Source organism: Dasypus novemcinctus (genome assembly GCF_030445035.2).
Source record: "Dasypus novemcinctus isolate mDasNov1 chromosome Y unlocalized genomic scaffold, mDasNov1.1.hap2 SUPER_Y_unloc_1, whole genome shotgun sequence".
Lineage (NCBI taxonomy): Eukaryota > Metazoa > Chordata > Mammalia > Cingulata > Dasypodidae > Dasypus > Dasypus novemcinctus.
In genome coordinates this window covers 4454524-4460523 of record NW_027261977.1, presented here as the reverse complement: position 1 = coordinate 4460523, position 6000 = coordinate 4454524, and positions in this window count along the sequence as shown.

The following is a 6000-nucleotide window of genomic DNA, read 5'->3' as shown; positions in this document are numbered from 1 at the left end:
TTGGTGTCTATTAAAATAGATAGCGATGATGAGAGTCCCCCTTCCCCTTGCTCTAAGGGAAGAGCTGGCCCTAATCAGAGGTGGAGAGTTATTAGTAATCCAAACCCTAACGCCCCGTGTACGGATTCCAATAACTCCAACCCTGAGGCTGAAGAACGCTCTGTTGGTTTCCACTCACCCCCATATGCACCCCCCACTTCCACCCCCACTAGCCTAGATCCCAATGCAGATCTAAAGTTATGGCTTTCTCTTTTAAAAGAGAAAGGATCTGCAATCTCAGTGCACAACTCTGCAGCATCAGCTCAACTTAACCCCTCCTCTAAAAAATCCCCTAACTGCCAAATTCTGCTAACCACCCCTTTTTTCATTCCCTGTTATTGAGAGGCCTGGGAGCCCTAATGAGGCTGGTGAGGGGAGTGAGGTTGCTGTTGAACCTGAGCCTGAGCGCATCTATAACCCTTTCCCTTTCAAAACCTTGAAGGAACTTAAGTCTGCGGTCACCACCTGTGGCCCTACTGCTCCATACACCCTCTCCCTGTTAGAACACATTGCTGATGGGTGGCTCACCCCCATGACTGGCACACCCTTGCCCACTCCGCTCTCAGTGCAGGAGATTATCTCCTCTGGAAGGCAGAATATTGTGAGTTTTGCAAGCAAACCACACAGCGGAATCTCAGAACTGAGAATGGGTGGACCGAGGACATGCTTCTCGGTGCAGGAGATTTTAAGCAGAACTCAAATCAGTTGCATTATGATGCTGGACTTTTTGAACAAGTCCGTGCCACAGCCCTTAAGGCCTGGAAAAGACTGCCTACCAAGGGACAATCCCTTACCTCCTTAACTTCTATCCATCAGGGCCCTGAGGAACTATTCTCCCACTTCGTAGGTAGACTTTGCACCAAAGCTGAGAGAATGTTTGGTGATGCAAATACTGATGCTGACTATGTAAAACAACTAGCCTTTGAAAATGCTAATGCAGCCTGCCAAGTGGCTATCCGGCCCTATAGAAAAAGGGAAAATCTCTCTGGCTACATTAAGCTTTGCTCAGACATAGGCCCCACAAAGCAGCAGGGCCTGGCTATAGCTGCCACCATAAGGGAGGCCACCTCTGAACAGGACCAAGCCTTCACCGTGGCCTTGAGAGAAGTGCTTCCATCCCTGGTGCCCTGTGCACCTAGGGCCTATTTCTCTTGCGGCAACCCTGGCCATCTAGCCAGATATTGTCATTGCCGCCCCCCTGCTAGCCAAAAGCCTCCCCCCCTTCCCAACTCCTGCCCCCAGTGCCAGAGGGGCAGACACTGGGCTAATGAATGTAAATCAAGAACCGATTCTTCAGGTTGCCCACTCCCTCCTTATCAGGGAAACAGTAGGAGGGGCCAGCCCCAGGCCCTGACAAGCAATCAGACTTATGGGGCAATCAGCTTTGTTCCCGCCAGCTGCAATCTATTTCTGACCTCTGTAGAGCCACCTCAGGGAGCACAGGATTGGACCTCTGTACCTCCTCCCACACAATACTAACACTGCCTATGGGAGTTCAAGCCCTGCCTACAGGCATTTTTCGCCCACTACCAAAAGGCACTTTTGGCCTCATCATTGGGCGAGGCAGCTCCCTTATTAATGGCCTCCACATTTCCCCTGGAGTTGTGGATAGTGATTTCACCGGAGAAATAAAAATTATGGCTTCTGCTCCAAAAAGCATTATTTCCTGTCCTGCCGGGCAGCAGGTCACTCAACTACTAATACTCCCCCTAATACCCACCAACAACACTGCCATTGATAGTGACTGCAGGGATAGAGCATTCGGCTCCTCTGATGCATACTGGGTACACCCCATCACCACCCACAAACCTACTATGTCTCTTTGGCTTGACGGTAAACAATTCGAAGGCCTAAGAGATAAGGGGCAGATGTTACCATCTTAAAAAAGGCTGATTGGCCATCCACCTGGCCCCTTTCTCCCTCCTTAACCAACTTACAGGGCATTGGGCAAACCCAAAACCTGAAAGAAGTTCCAAGCTCTTGACTTGGAAAGGTAGGGAGGGAAATCAAGGAACTATACAGCCCTATGTCCTCCAAGGCCTCCCTGTCAATCTGTGGGGATGAGATTTACTTACCTAAATGGGACTCTATATGGGTAGCCCCAATGATATAGTCACAGCTCAAATGCTTTCCCAGGGATTTAAGCCAGGAAAAGGCTTAGGAAAGCTTGAGACAGGCATTACTCAACCCATACCGGCCACAGGACACACCCACAAAAAAGGCCTGGGAAATTTAGCCTAGGGGTCATTGATCTTCCTGTACCCCACACAGACCAAATCACCTGGCTTTCAGATGAACCTGTATGGGTTGATCAATGGTCTTTATCCTCAGACAAGCTACAGGCCTCCCAGCGGTTAGTGCAGGAACAGTTAGCGGCAGGACATATTACAGAAAATGACTCTCCCTGGAATACTCCTATTTTTGTCATTAAAAAGAAATTGGATGGAAACGGACTTTGGCCCAGTGGTTAGGGCGTCCGTCTACCATATGGGAGGTCCGCGGTTCAAACCCCGGGCCTCCTTGACCCGTGTGGAGCTGGCCATGCACAGTGCTGATGCACGCAAGGAGTGCTGGGCCACGCAGGGGTGTCCCCCACGTGGGGGAGCCCCACGCGCAAGGAGTGCACCCGTGAGGAAAGCCACCCAGCGTGAAAAGAAAGAGCAGCCTGCCCAGGAATGGTGCCGCCCACACTTCCCGTGCCGCTGATGACAACAGAAGCGGACAAAGAAACAAGACGCAGCAAATAGACACCAAGAACAGACAACCAGGGGAGGGGGGAAATTAAATAAATAAATAAATCTTTAAAAAAAAAAAAAGAAATTGGAAAATGGAGATTATTGCAAGATTTAAGAACAGTAAACAAAACAATGATACCTATGGGAGCCTTGCAGCCTGGTTTTCCAACCTCTGTAGCCATCCCCCTTGGATATTATAAAATTATCATAGATCTAAAAGATTGTTTCTTTACTATCCCATTACACCCAGCTAATCAAAAACACTTTGCATTTAGCCTTCCCTCTGTGAATTTCAAAGAACTATGAGGAGATATCACTGGAAGGTTTTGCCACAAGGCAGGACAAAGAGCCCTACCTTATGTCAAAAATTTGTGGCTGCTGCCATAAGAGAAATAAGGTCAATGTGGAAAGATCTTTATGTTATTCACTACATGGATGACATTTTAATGGCTGGTAAAAAGGAACAAGATGTCCTAACATGTTACCATGATATAAAAACAGCCTTAAAGGCACATGGACTTCAAATTGCCCCTGATAAAGTCCCAAATGCCCATCAACAGACGAGTGGATCAATAAAATGTGGTATATACACACAATGGAATACTACTCGGCTGTAAGAACAAACACACTACAAACACATGTGATAACATGGATGAATCTTGAGAACCTTATGTTGAGTGAAGCAACCCAGACATTGAAGGACAAATACTACATGACCTCAATGATATGAAATAAACAAGCTGCCCTAGAAAAAAAAAAAAAAACAAAAAAAAAAAACAATGAAATTCTACAAAGCACCTTCTAGAATCAAAATAGAATGGAACTAGAAATCACTAACAGAGGGGAAAGAGATAATATCAGAAATGTGTAGAGGCTTAAAAACACACTGCAAAATAATTAGTGGGTTGTAGCAGTTTGATATGGGCATGAATTCCAAAAATAGACATTGGATTATGTTTGTCATCGGGTCTGTACCTGGGCATGATTAAGTTATGAATAGTGCTTTGATTGAGCCACATCCTTAGGGCATTAAGTCTCTACCACTTGCTGTGTGGGGACCCACAGATAAAGGGCATGGCAGAGGACAGTCAAGGTTTCTTAATGTTGGAGTGATGACATTCAAGTTTGATGCTAAAATCTTAAGTTCAAGTCCTGGGAAGTAAGCACACAGAGTAAAGAGAAGTAAGCGCCAGGAAGAGAAGAAACCTGAACCAGAGAGAAGCAAGACCCTGGAAGGGAAGAAGAACCCTAAACCCAGACAGAAGTAAGACCCTGAGAGGGAGGAACCCAGGAAGCCTGAAGCCCGGCTGACATCACTAGCCATCTTGATGCAACACGTGAAAACAGACTGGTGAAGGAAGAAACTTATGCTTTTCAGCCTGGTACCTGTTAGCTCCTACCCCAAATAAACACCCTTCATAAAAACCAACCAATTTCTGGTATTTTGCATCAGCACCCCTTTGGCTGACTAATACACCCCATATGGCAACTCACATTTTAGGAATGTTCAAATTTTACAGTGCATATTTTTGAAAGAAAGGGAAGTAATTGCTACTTTACTGTCTCAGCAGGTAAACCTAAGTGAGAACTTGAACAAAAATGAAAAGTTTCTCCATTCAATTTCCAGAAATAAGTTTTGGAAATAAAGAATCACAAAATTAATTTCCCTTAACTCTTGATGTTTTTCAACAAAGAATGTCTAACCTTATAAAAGTGACTAAGAAAAATCTTCAGAAATCACCACAGTAATTATTGCCTGTCCTGGTTTACTCAAGACCACCCATCAGACCAGAAGAAATAAAGGTATATGATCTTGCATGCAGTTACTCTTTATTATACACTTAGCATATACTAAGATTACACTAACATAGGCATTAATTTCTGGTGGTATCAAAAGTGGACCTCAACTGACATTGGGTTTTACACGATTTCCCCATTCTCCACTGTTTTAGAGGGGTGTAGATACTGAACGCATCTAACCACTGTGACTCTGTGACTGTTAACAGCACTTTTCACACTCTGTATCTGGGCCTTGCCTGCAGGGTGCTGGGAGGGAAGGAGGGCAGAGACGGTGTGAAGGTGGAGAGTACAAGGAAGGTGATTGTTGTAGAGACTCTAGGTGTTTTCTCTAGTAACAGAGGATGAGGGTGAGTTGAGCAAGTCAGAAACTGTGTTTTGGTTTTAGGTTTGACTTAAAACTTGGTTTAATAGAGAAACTCTTAAGATTTAATAGTTTCATTTCAATTGCAACCTTGAAAGAGCTCTAGGCTCTATGACATTTAGAAAAGTGTAAATGACGTACAGAACAGTGCAAACTATGTAAATCCTGAAGGACTTATTTTAAGGTATTTTCAGTCAAAACACCTCGGGAATCAGCAATGATTATTTGTATTTATTTGTTTTACAGCAAGATAACAGTTGGAAGGCAGATGGGCAAGAGTGATCTCTAGAAGAACTCATAACATTGAGACTTAAATCCCTGTCTAACAAATCAGAGCAGCTCTGGCTTCTGCAGCAGCAACATCCTCTCAACTCTTCCAACTAAGTCTCCCTCCTTCAGCCAATCATGTTCCCTACCCAAAAATAAAGGGAAGACTTAACAAAGAGCATTGAGATACCGGTTCTGGAATCAACTCCTAACCACATTAATGAAACCATTTAGGGAAAAACTCAAGCGCTGTCATATAGAATCCTTTTAAAATCAGAATGCAAAGATCTGGAATAAAGGGGAAAAGGGTATGTGGAAGAATACTCAGGAAAGGTAGTTGAAACTACCAAGTACCACATGGTGATACAACTAGAAAAAGACCTTGAATAAAGGGGAAAGTGGTAAAGAGACAAATGAGTTTTTATGGCTAAGAGACTTCAAAATGAATCAGGAGGTCATCAGAGGGTTCACAGTATGCACACCTCAGCAGGATCCCAGAAGGTACAATCCAGGTACTGGTGCTCCTGAGGGCTACGGAGACACACAGGTCATGGCAGATGGTTCTGGAGTTCAGTGCCGTGTCAGTGGTCCTGACTTTGGAATTTGTTTTGCAGAGTGTGATGAAGTTGGACTCAGTTGTAACCTGTCTACACATGCCTCTTCTTTTAGTTTTATTGAACCTGTGGTTGGGTGCTGGGGTAGGTGTGTACCCAAGAGACTTGAATCTCTGGACTGACCATGTGCCAGCTGGGCTACGAGCCTCAGCCCTGGCTCGTTTGACATATTCAGGTCAGCTAA